The sequence below is a fragment of the Diabrotica virgifera genome, chromosome 3 (assembly GCF_917563875.1).
Source record: "Diabrotica virgifera virgifera chromosome 3, PGI_DIABVI_V3a".
Lineage (NCBI taxonomy): Eukaryota > Metazoa > Arthropoda > Insecta > Coleoptera > Chrysomelidae > Diabrotica > Diabrotica virgifera.
Genome location: NC_065445.1, coordinates 156,304,558 through 156,316,000, shown reverse-complemented (window position 1 = coordinate 156,316,000; position 11,443 = coordinate 156,304,558). Strand labels below are relative to the sequence as shown.

General features: G+C 32.6%; 1 long non-coding RNA gene across 1 annotated transcript; it reads left to right on the top strand.

The window, feature by feature from the left end:
• On the top strand, positions 1 to 3,791 carry LOC126882163 (uncharacterized). Its single transcript, XR_007697190.1, has 2 exons — positions 1 to 222; positions 3,463 to 3,791. It is a non-coding gene; the product is annotated as an uncharacterized LOC126882163 (long non-coding RNA).
• The last annotated feature ends 7,652 nt before the right edge of the window (positions 3,792 to 11,443 follow it).

Sequence of the window (11,443 nt, the reverse complement as noted above, 5' to 3'; positions counted from 1 at the left end):
CTTATCAAACAAGAAAATACAGAACGATATTAAATATATAGATAGAGTGAGATCGACAGACAGAATAAGTCTTCTTAACAGACCTTAAGCTGCGACAGAAACATCCTGTTATGGCTGTTACTCATCTCATACTAATGGCACCAGTGGCGCACCCAGGGGGTGGTTTGGGTGTTAAAACCCCTCCCACCGGCCACCAGTACATACAAAGAATAGTAGGAAAATGTAACTTGTCTTTAACAAACATACAAAAAAATTGCTGTGTAATATGTAAAAAAAGTAGAAAGAGGCTTTTCATCGATTGTCATTTGTTTCGAGCTTCTGTCATGTGTCACATAATATTAATATATCTACGTCATACGTCTTTGGTTTGTATCATTGGCAATACCAATAACGTATGACGTAGATATATTAATATTATGTGACACATGACAGAAGCTCGAAACAAATGACTGAATGAAAATCCCCATGAACGATCACATCAATCACTTATTTTGTATTTGCTGTCTTTTTCTATAAATAACAAACTTTTGTTATAGAAAAAGACAGCAAATACAAAATAAGTATTTAAGGTCAAATGTCTTCTTCTTTTTTTCTCTCAAAATGTCATTTTATGCGATTTTACATGATTTGGTGTTTATTTAAACAAATTTGCATTTTACATCGTAAAGTATCAATGAAAAAAAATATATTTTAGTAGAAGGGACTCAAAAATATCATTATATGGCATTATAACAAGTTATTTTGATGGAAAATCAGTTTTTGATCAAATTTTATAGTGTATAAAACGTTTAAATATCGTTTTTCTACAACCGTGTTAAAAATGCAATTTTTAGCACTCCATACGATCGTTATGCCACTTTAAGGCACTAGTGCTTTAAAATTTGTATGGCACTGCAGTTCGTATTGACCGTATAGGCAATTTTGATGTAATGTCAAAAAAATATAAAAATGGAATGTCAGTCAAGTTCAAGTAAAAGTTTTTGTGGATATTGCCCTGTAATTACGTTTGTAGAAAAAATATTGTATGATATGCGTGTTAAAAAGTACATTTTTAAGGCACTCATGTGAATTGCAGAACTCGCTTCGCTCATTCTGAAAACTTTCACATGCGTGCCTTAAACGTGTACTTTTAACACTTATATCATAAATAACTATTTTTACATTTTCCTCCATTCCCAAAATACATTATAATCGATTTGGCTGAAAATATGCCCACAGATAGACTTTAAGTGGTTAGAATGATTTGAATTAGAAAAGAAAATAATCGTTTTCGTTTTGATTCAATTCGAGTCTCTTGTCATCCTCTGACACCGTGTTTCGGGGTCTCTACCCCTTATCAAAGAGGCTATGCAAGTAGACTGAACTGAATCAACTCGAAACGAAGAAGAACTGCATATATTAAAATATCTGCAGCAGAGTGTGGTTAGACTATCCTCTAACGGGGAATGACAAAATGAATAAAAATAAATTTCGACCAAGAGTCAGGATTCTGTTAACCTAGATACGATAGTACACTTCGCGTCAAAAAAAACTGGTACAACTCTTATAACCGAAAATCGTGTTTTTCACATAGAGGTATATATTAACATAGAGGGAGCCTACCTTCCGCGCTTCCTGACGACAAGATCTCATGGACTGGTTTGCTGCATCTCTTTCTAACACATTGTATGGAACATCTATGATGACATTCAGTGTGAATATAGGCACGGAAGAGGAGGACAACTGTAGCAGCTTTACTATGCGTAAGAGTGAAACAGCACTAATCCAAATAAAAAAGATGGTGTCGTCACTTCGTTCTGAATAACACTCCCTCTATGCTAATATATAACTCTATGGTTTTTCAAGTTGTGTAAGTTGATCTTGTCACAAGTGTCATTCCAATTTTTCTAGGGCAAAGTTGCCAGTTCAACGAAAATATTATATCAAACTAGGTAAAAACGGGGCTGTGCGACAGACCGCATTTTTTAATACACTAAAAACTAAAACAATTGTAATTTTCCGTCATCTAAATTAAGTATCCATACATTGATTCGGTTTTTATTATAATTTATAAAAATATTTCAATTCAAAAATAATGATAGATAATAAATCTTGGCATGACTTTAAATTATTATGTTTAATGTCAAATCGAGAGGTGTGATTGGTTTCTCGTAAATTGTAGGACAAAACTGCATTAAGTTGTGTAGAATACATAAAACACACTGGAAAAATGAAAAATTTAATTTGAAATTAATACAAAATTAATAACTTTTACAGTGAACAAGTGTGTAATTTAAATATATGTATTACAATTATTCGAAATATACATTTTAAACGTTATTTTTTTGTATTTAGATTTAGTGCAATTGCGTTATCTGTGATGGCAACAACGAAGTGATTCACGAACAATAATTGTCAGTCTGAACACAGGTTTACATTGGGAAAAAAAGTGTACCAGTTTTATATGACGCGAAGTGTACCAAGCGGCGCCGCTAGGAGGAGCATTGAATTACATTACAATACAAACTCAAAATACTCAAAAGTATAATTAGTCCAGTCGGGATAGCATTTGACCTTGCATGCCGAGCTGCTCAAAATTTTATTTTTCTTATCTTTAGGGGGGTCAAAAGTAGTCTAAATTTAAAATCGCGAATGAATTCCTCCGTTACGTTAGCCACCATCTTGATTTTAAAGGAGAACCGTTTTTGTACAATATCTCCGCCATTTTTAACTTTTCCACAAAAATGGTAGAAACTGAAATTGTTAAAAATAAATCGTATTTACAATTATTACAATTTCTTTTTAAAAATTTTTGTCGTGAGGTCGATATTTTCTGAGTTAATTATACTTACAGTAACCGCCTATATTTTTGACCATGATATTGCATGTAACTTTTTTATTATTGTAATATAATTCAAATCCTTCTAACCACTTAAAGTCCTATGTTTTGGCTATCTGTGGGCAAATTTTCAGCCAAATCGATTATGATGTACAGTCGAACCCGCTTATTAGAATACCTCTTAAAGGAATATCCCGGTTTAAGGAATAGAAATTTGAGGTCCCGAAACATTTATAGTAGCAACCAATGATCGGTTATTAGAATATCCCGGTTATAGGAATACTTTTACTTGGCACAAAGGCTATTCCAATAAGCGGGTTTGACTGTATTTTGGAAATGAAGGAAAATGACGGTATTTTAACGTTTTCTACACTATAAAATTTGATCAAAAACCTGTTTTGAATCCAAATAACTTGTTACCTATACCTATAATGCCATATAAATGACATTTTTGAGTCCCTTGTATTAAAATAGTATGTTTTCCATTGATACTTTACGATAGAAAATGCAAATTTGTTTAAATAAATACAAAATCACTATAAAATCGCTTAAAATAACAATTTGAGAAAAGAAGAAGAAGACAATTCGACCTTAAATGCTTTATTTCTACATCTCTCAGATGCTATATATATACAAATTTTCAGACAAATCGGAGATCCAAAAGTTTTTTTGATCCAAAATTGAGTGATTTGAAATGGAATCACCCGTAATTATATGGTATAAGTTCTTGGCTTGTGGCAGGTGTCGTCCATTGACGATTGACGACTCTCTGGAATTGACCTAGCAGCTTGGTCTTCTGGCCAAAGTCTTTTTAGGCTTAGGAGTCTGTCAATCACTGGAGGGTTTTGAATTTTAAACTTTATCGCAGAGTAAATGTTGAAAAATACTTTTTATTGTACCTATTATATTATATAAACAATGAAATATTATTCTGGTCCAGATAATAAAAATATTATTTATAACAATTATTAAAGCTAATTGGCTGTCCCCATAGCCATAATTTCCACAAAAAGAAGAAGAAGAAAAAAAATAAAAAAAGTCCTACGTATTACTACACCCTTCCTCGAGGCACTTACGAAATTTTTTCAAAATTGCAAAATTTTTCATCAAGTTAATTATCGCGAAAAAGGATATAATGTGAGATTCTATCTAACGGCGCGACTACTCGCGGGTTAAGTACAGTAGTCTAGCTATATTTGTCTGTCGTGCGAGTGTGAGCGTATCTACCAAGAGGTGGGTTTAATGGAACGACAGTGACACAGAGGCGGCAGCCATCATATGCTAGAGAGAGAAAGCTTAGAGAAAGCCGGTAAAGAGAGATAAATAGACCACCGACCCGAACTTCTCCGCGTTAGGCTATTTTTCGGACCTGGCCTAATCTATTGTGTTATTATACCTATGGTGAGAACACGACTTTTAAAAATATTTCAAAATCAAAATTAGCCAAATCAATCCAGTCTTTCTCATAGTTATAAAATAAAAAAAAAGTACGAGTCAAAAAACGTTGGTTGTCAAATAAAATTAGAGGATGCCAGAAAAAAATTGAGTGCAGCGACTGTACAGGGCAATTGATTGTATCCCCCGTCGCATGGCGAAGGAAAAAATCACCAGTTTTATATAATAGTATCATTGCTTAAAAAAAGAAATTCCTTTTTAAAAAATGATAGTATAATTATTATAATATAATATAATATAATATAATATAATATAATATAATATAATATAATATAATATAATATAATATAATATAATATAATATAATATAATATAATATAATATAATATAATATAATATAATATAATATAATAATTATAATAGTATTATTAGGTAGGTATAAAAAACTCTAAGAGAAAAAGTAACTTTTAGACCTGACAACAATGCATATAATAAGACATATGTTTTAAGATGCTCAGTTGCCAATAGTGTGATCTGACTTAGTCTCCTTGGATTATATTAGTCCTAATATCCACAACAAAGAAATATATTACAATTCTTATTATCACGAATAATCTTTACATTCTCTAGATAGCAACAAATTTAACTATAACCGCTTTGTGTGATTATAATGTAAAAATCAATTCTGAGTTTTCTAGGTCAGAACTTATAATTTATTACTTATTCAAAATCGCGCAACACTGTAAGAAAAAGATTCGTTCTAAGAGTAAAAAGCTTGCAAGAATTTTGATGAGATTGAAGAGTGACTGTCCTTGAAAATTTTTCAAATAATTAATACAAAATTATCTGCTAATGACTAAACCCTGGAAATGTGTGTCCTTTCGTGAGCACTTTGTTAACTTTCAGATGGTATAAATATATTTCAGAAATACTAGCCGTAACATAGTAATTTAGCAAAACTCGGGAAGGCACTGATTTCACAGTAGGTTTAAAATTTTTACCGCGCTAAAGAACTGGGCTCCTGTTAGATATAAAATTTTTAATGGACTGCGCGTGCGTGGTAATGTTATTGCAACTTTAATAATTATTTTCAGTGCAAAAAAAGCCTGATCAATGTTCAAAATAGGTGATCATTGCTCAGCGCTTTATTTCCTATCGAATACAGTCATTTGTTTTAAAGATTTCGATCAATGAGGTGCCAACATCTTTTTTTTCGTCCTTGAATTTTCAACCCTTAATAAAAAATAAACTACAGGTGATCAAAATCTGAAACCTAGTGATCATTGCTGTACAAACCGTGAGCAAAAGGATGGTATAATTATTTTTACGAAATTCGATCAATGAGGTGCTAACATCTCATAACCGTTAAATGAGTGTTACCCGTCCTCTCTTTTTTCCTTGTCTAAGCTTGAGACAAAATAAAATAGCTGTCATTTCATGTAAAGTTAATTAAATTTTGATTTTGTTATAAGCCAGGAATTTGATTAAAAATCTGCTAATTTCCAAGTTTATATTGGAGAGTATTGTGTTCATATTACAAGGATATTCGAAACCTTCTCTTTTTATGAATTCATATAGATCCATTCTCGGAATTTTGTTAATGGGACATTCCAAGAATATATGATTTAGAGATTCTGTTTGCCCGCATTCGCAATAGGGATTGTCTTTAATTCCGATTCTGTGTAGGTGTTCTCCAGTTAGGCAGTGTCCAGTACGCATCCTAGTGATCATGGTTATGTGTCTTCTATCAATATATGGTAGTTTGTTGAACCAGTTAGTTTGAGGAAACTTGTCTTGTATTGTTGCATATTGTTTTCCCTTTTGTTTTAGTGACTCCTTCCATGATTGTTGGAATTCTTCTATGGTCTTGTTTTTGACGATGTTAAAGATCTCTTGTGCATCAATTTTAATATCTTTTGGTACATTTAAGGTTCTGCCTAGATTGGCTAATGTGTCTGCCTCTTCATTCCCTGGAATACCTGCATGCCCTGGTATCCAGGCGATCAGGATATTGTTGTTATTATTGTTGGCGTCTAGTATTAGTCTTTTTGTCATAATAGTTATATAGTCCTCTGAATTGATTATACCAGTTTTTGTCAGTTTTGTTACAGCACTTTTTGAATCTGTAAGTATTACCGCGTTTTTTAGGTCTTTCCTTAGAATGGTTGATATTCCTTCATTTATGGCTGCCATTTCCGCTGTTGTGATGCATACTTCATTTGGCAGTCTAGATGAGAATCTGTATTGGATTGTTGGAATGTATATGCCAAAGCCTACCCGATCTTTGGTTTTAGATGCATCTGTATATACAAAAGTATATGTTGGTTTCAGCTTTTCTGTGGCCACAAGAAAATTCTGTTTTATATTTGGAGTGGATTTGGCTATTTTTAAATCCAATATATCAACAGGGGACATAATATAGTTATATTCCAAGTCATAGCTTGGAGGAATTTTGGCTTTATGTATTTTTTCTAAGAATGGTGTATATTTGTCAAATGCTGAAATAAGATATGGCATATTGGTGAATCCCTGTGGGTCCATTGTTTGTTTATGTATGGTGTGTGTTTTGCTTAAGATTTGTATTAGAGGGTGGTTAATGCTTGAGAGAGGTTTAATTAAAAATTTGCTCGCTAATATATTTCTTCTGGTTTCCAGATCTATTAATGAGGCTTCTGCCAATAGGACGTTTTTAGGAGTGGATCTCATACACCCCAGACAAACCCTGATTCCTTCATAAAAAATTGTATTTATTTTTTCTAGGTTATTTTTTGATGTGGGTTTAATGAATATTGATCCCACATCTAGGTGGGATCTCACCAATGCGTTGAAGATGTTTAAGAGTATTTTAGGATCTGCACCCCACCATACTCTACTAATATATTTTAATACATTAAGAGCTTTTTTTGCTTTGTTTGTAATAAGTTCTATGTGTTGATCCCATTTTAAGTTTGTATGTAGGATTGCTCCTAGGTATTTGACATTGTTACTGTATGGGATAGTGTTATTGTCTATGTTAATGTTTATGGGTATGGTTTTCCTTCTCCCCTTAGTAAACCATACTGCTTTGGATTTTTCATTGCATAGAGATAGGTTGTTTTCGTTTAGCCATACTTTTAATTTTATTAGGCTTTTATTTATTTTTTCTGTTAGATTTGTTATATTGTTACCTTTACATACTAACACCAGGTCATCTGCATATCCTATTATTTTAGGGTTCTCATTTATAGTTCTGAAGAGATCATATACATAAATGTTGAACAATATTGTGCTAAGAGGAGAACCCTGTGGAATTCCTGTTGTGGCTACCTCTGGTCCAATAAAAGAACCATCAGTTTTTCTGGTGTATAGTAACCTGTTTTCTAGAATTTTGAATGTGAGGTTTGCTAGGTCACTAGGTATGGAGATATCTATCAGTTTGTTATAGAGACTATATATGTTGATTCCATCATATGCAGATTTGATGTCCATAAACACCGCCAGAACAGATTCATTTTCTCGAAAAGCAAGTTGAATAAGAGATGTGAGGTAAGCTAAATTATTTTGGATCCCCAATCCTTTACGGAAACCTGTCTGAAAGTCGCTGAATACACTATTTTTTTCTAGTAAGTAGTCTAACCGGTTCTTTATCATTATTTCTAGTGTTTTTACATAACAAGATGATAGTACAATGGGTCTGTAATTATCTAGGTTTTCAGCGTTTTTTCCTGGTTTTAAAATTGGGATTACATTGTATTTTTTCCATAGACTTGGGAGGGGTTCACCATAGAGGCCTTGATTGTATATGTGTAGTAACACTGTTTTGGCATCGTCTGTAAGATTTTTAATCATGGAATATGACAGGTCGTCCATACCTGGTGTGGAATTATTTTTGTCTTTAAGGCTTATGTTAAGTTCTTCCATTGTGAATGATGGACTGATGTAATTTATTGTAAAGCTAAAGTCTGGAATGATATTAACTATTGTCATATTTTTCAAGAATTGTTGTCGTTTCAAGTCATCGATTTTTAATGCGTTGTATTTTTTCCTTTGGTGGGAGAATTTTTTAATTTTTTTCCATACATATGATAGGTTTGAATCTCTATTTAGAGTTGCACAAAATTCGATAAACTTATTTTTTTTCTTGACTTTTAAGGAAAGTTTTGCTTTTGCTATCTGTTGTTTTGCTATTATATAGTTGTCTATCGTTGGTGAACAATTAAAGTTGTTTATTGCTACTTTTCTTTCTCTTATAATATTTGTACATTCATCATCCCACCAGGGGTTACTTATCTTATTTTGTTTATTATGAGTCTTGTTTGGGATACTTGTTTCTGCTGATATGTTAATTATGCTGTTTAGTTCTTCGAAAGTTTCTATCTTCTTGTTGGTGTTCATTTCTTTTGAGATCTTTTCCTGATATTCCTCCCAGTCAGCTTTGAGGAAGTTCCTTGATTGAAATGTGTGCTGTTTGTAGTTCTCTATGCTATGTTGACTAATTTTTTTATTAATGTTTAGCATCGTTGGAAAGTGGTTGCTGTTTCCACAATCAGGGATTACTTCCCAGCTAGAAGCAGCAGAAAGTTTGGAACCTACCATTGTGATGTCCACCGCACTGACATTGTTGTTCGGAGATTGTAATAAGGTGCCTGTTCCATCATTCATTAATATTATATCATTATTTAAAAGATAGTTGCTAATAGCTCTGCCTCCTGCATTAGTATTTACTTTGTCCCATAATGGGTGGTGTGAATTTAGATCACCCATGAGAATTGTGGTATTAGTTGGTAGATTGTTATAAATTTGGTCTAGGACTTCAGTTGTAATTTTACCGGTTAGACTTGCATATATGTTTATCAGATGTATATTTGTGATCTTAATAATAGTGTATTGGATGTATTCATTGTTAAAGTCTTTGATATGCGTGAATAGGATATTATTTTTTATGCATGTTGCAATTCCTCCATATCCGTCTTCTCGATCTTGTCTTAAGATGTAATAGTTATTTAGGTGCAACTGATACCTATTTTTTAGCCATGTTTCGTTTAAAAAGATAATGTCTGGATCATATTTCCTTATTAGTGATATTAGATTTGATCTGTTAGAATTCACACTTCGAATATTCCACTGAAGTATTTTTAGTTTGTTTTTTGTATCACTAATGTTTGTTTTATATGATATAACTTTGGATATGTAAATTGTTGATCCATTTTTTGGTATACTATATTTTAAAGAGAAAAAAAAAACCTGTTTGGAAGAGAAGATAGCAGAGTAAATTCGTAGTGAAGTATAATGGTGTATAGTTGTTAAAACTTAATTGTTTTGTGGATTATCTAAATCCATGTAGGAATCTGTGTATAGGTTAGAGTTTATAAAATTTTTTATATAATTTTGGTTTTGGTTTGATAAGGTTTTGAAGTGATCAAAGAAAATTTTTACAAATTGTGATTCATCTTTAATAGGTGAATCGTTGTCTGTTGAGGATTGCTTAAAGGCACTAGTAGGCAAATCGAAATGTGTTTCTTGTGATTTGGAAGTTGAAGGTAGCTGAGTTATTGGAGAATTCTTTTGTGAACCCCTTTCTGGTCTGGAGTTGGGTGATAGAAGGCAAGCATTGTGTTCTTCTATGTTGTATCTTTGTTGGGTAGGTCTTTTTTTTGCATTCTGTGATTCCAATGTTTGTTGGTAGGATCTCTTTGTTCTTAAGTTAAAGTCTGTGTTTCTTCTTTGTGACGGGGTAATAGTATCTCTTTTATTTTGTTGGTTGTAGCTAGTATTTGGTAGTTCTGGGAAGTTTTGTGGGTTGTAATTTATCTCGTTATGATAGATAGTTTTGTTATTTCTGCTTGTTGTATATGATTTTTTACAACTTTTTTCCGCATCATAATATGTTAAATTATAATAAGCCATTATTGTTTTTATTTCGATTTGCCTCTTGTGCTCTGGGCAGGATTTATCTATGGATTTGTGATTTTGTTCACAGTGGTAGCATTTTGCTACACAGTTCTCAGTAGTTTCACTGTGTTCCTTGCTCCCACAAGTAAAGCATTTGGCTTTTGACTTACAGTTTTTCTTAGTATGTCCATATAAAAAACAAGAATAGCATTGGGATACTGGTGGGATATATATCGTTACTGGATAGGCCAGTTTAAATATCTCTATATATCTGGGTAGACGTGTGCCTTTAAAGGTGAAACAGATTGTTCTTGTAGGGTGGTATTCCGGTTTATTCGTTTCTGTGTTAAATATTTTCCTATTTAGCCTGTTTGCACCTATTATACGTACAGATGCTTCGCAGAAAGCAGAGAATTCTGTAATATCAACATCTTCATCAATGCCCCTTACTATACCTTTGCAGGTAACAAAATTTGTAGGTATAAATAGATTATATCCTTTTTCTGTTAGACTTTTATTGCTTATAAATTCATTTGCAGCTTGGTAGTTGTTGAATTCTATAGCCAGTCTGTTGGTACCCTTGTTGTCAATTTTTTTTACATCTTTCAACTGTAGGTTAAAGATTTCCCTTGCTATTTTTAAGTTGTTAAGTCTACCTATGTTGTTATTTGTTTTAGTATTCGATTCAATATATGTAACATATGGTGGTAGGTCGTTTTGTTCATATAGAAATACTGGTTTCGGTATCTGTTCTTTTTCGATGGCTTTCGTTTCAGTGCCTGCGACACCTATAATATCTGCTATATTCTGGGGGGACAAGGATCCCCCCGGGGTCTTCCATGACCGCAAAGACCAGGCCAATCTATTTAATGATCAGTTTTTAATATCCTAAGCTTATAACCCAGGCAACCAAACGACGTTTTTATAACGTAGATAACACGTCATAAAAATGACCAATTGACGTGTTTCTATGACGTAGTACCGACGTTGAAAATCACGTGTATTTGTCTCATCGATTTGACGTCATAATTGTGACGATTTTAAAACGTCTAAAAGGTGACGACTTTTATACGTCGGTAAAATCACGTCTTTAATACTTTCAAAAAGTGACCTCTTTCAGATTTTTTAAAATAGGTAGCATAAAAAATAGGTAACATGAAACCTATAGGTCTACGTCCCATGTGTCGATGAAGATATACTACCATTAGTTTGAGATCACTTGTGCATTAGAAACAATCTAACATTGATTCATTGATTCTGCATGATTGTACCAGCCCTCGCATTATAGAATTTTCACTATTTATATAAGTATAACTACTTACTGTGTCAAAACTGAAAAAACATACAAACTAATAAATA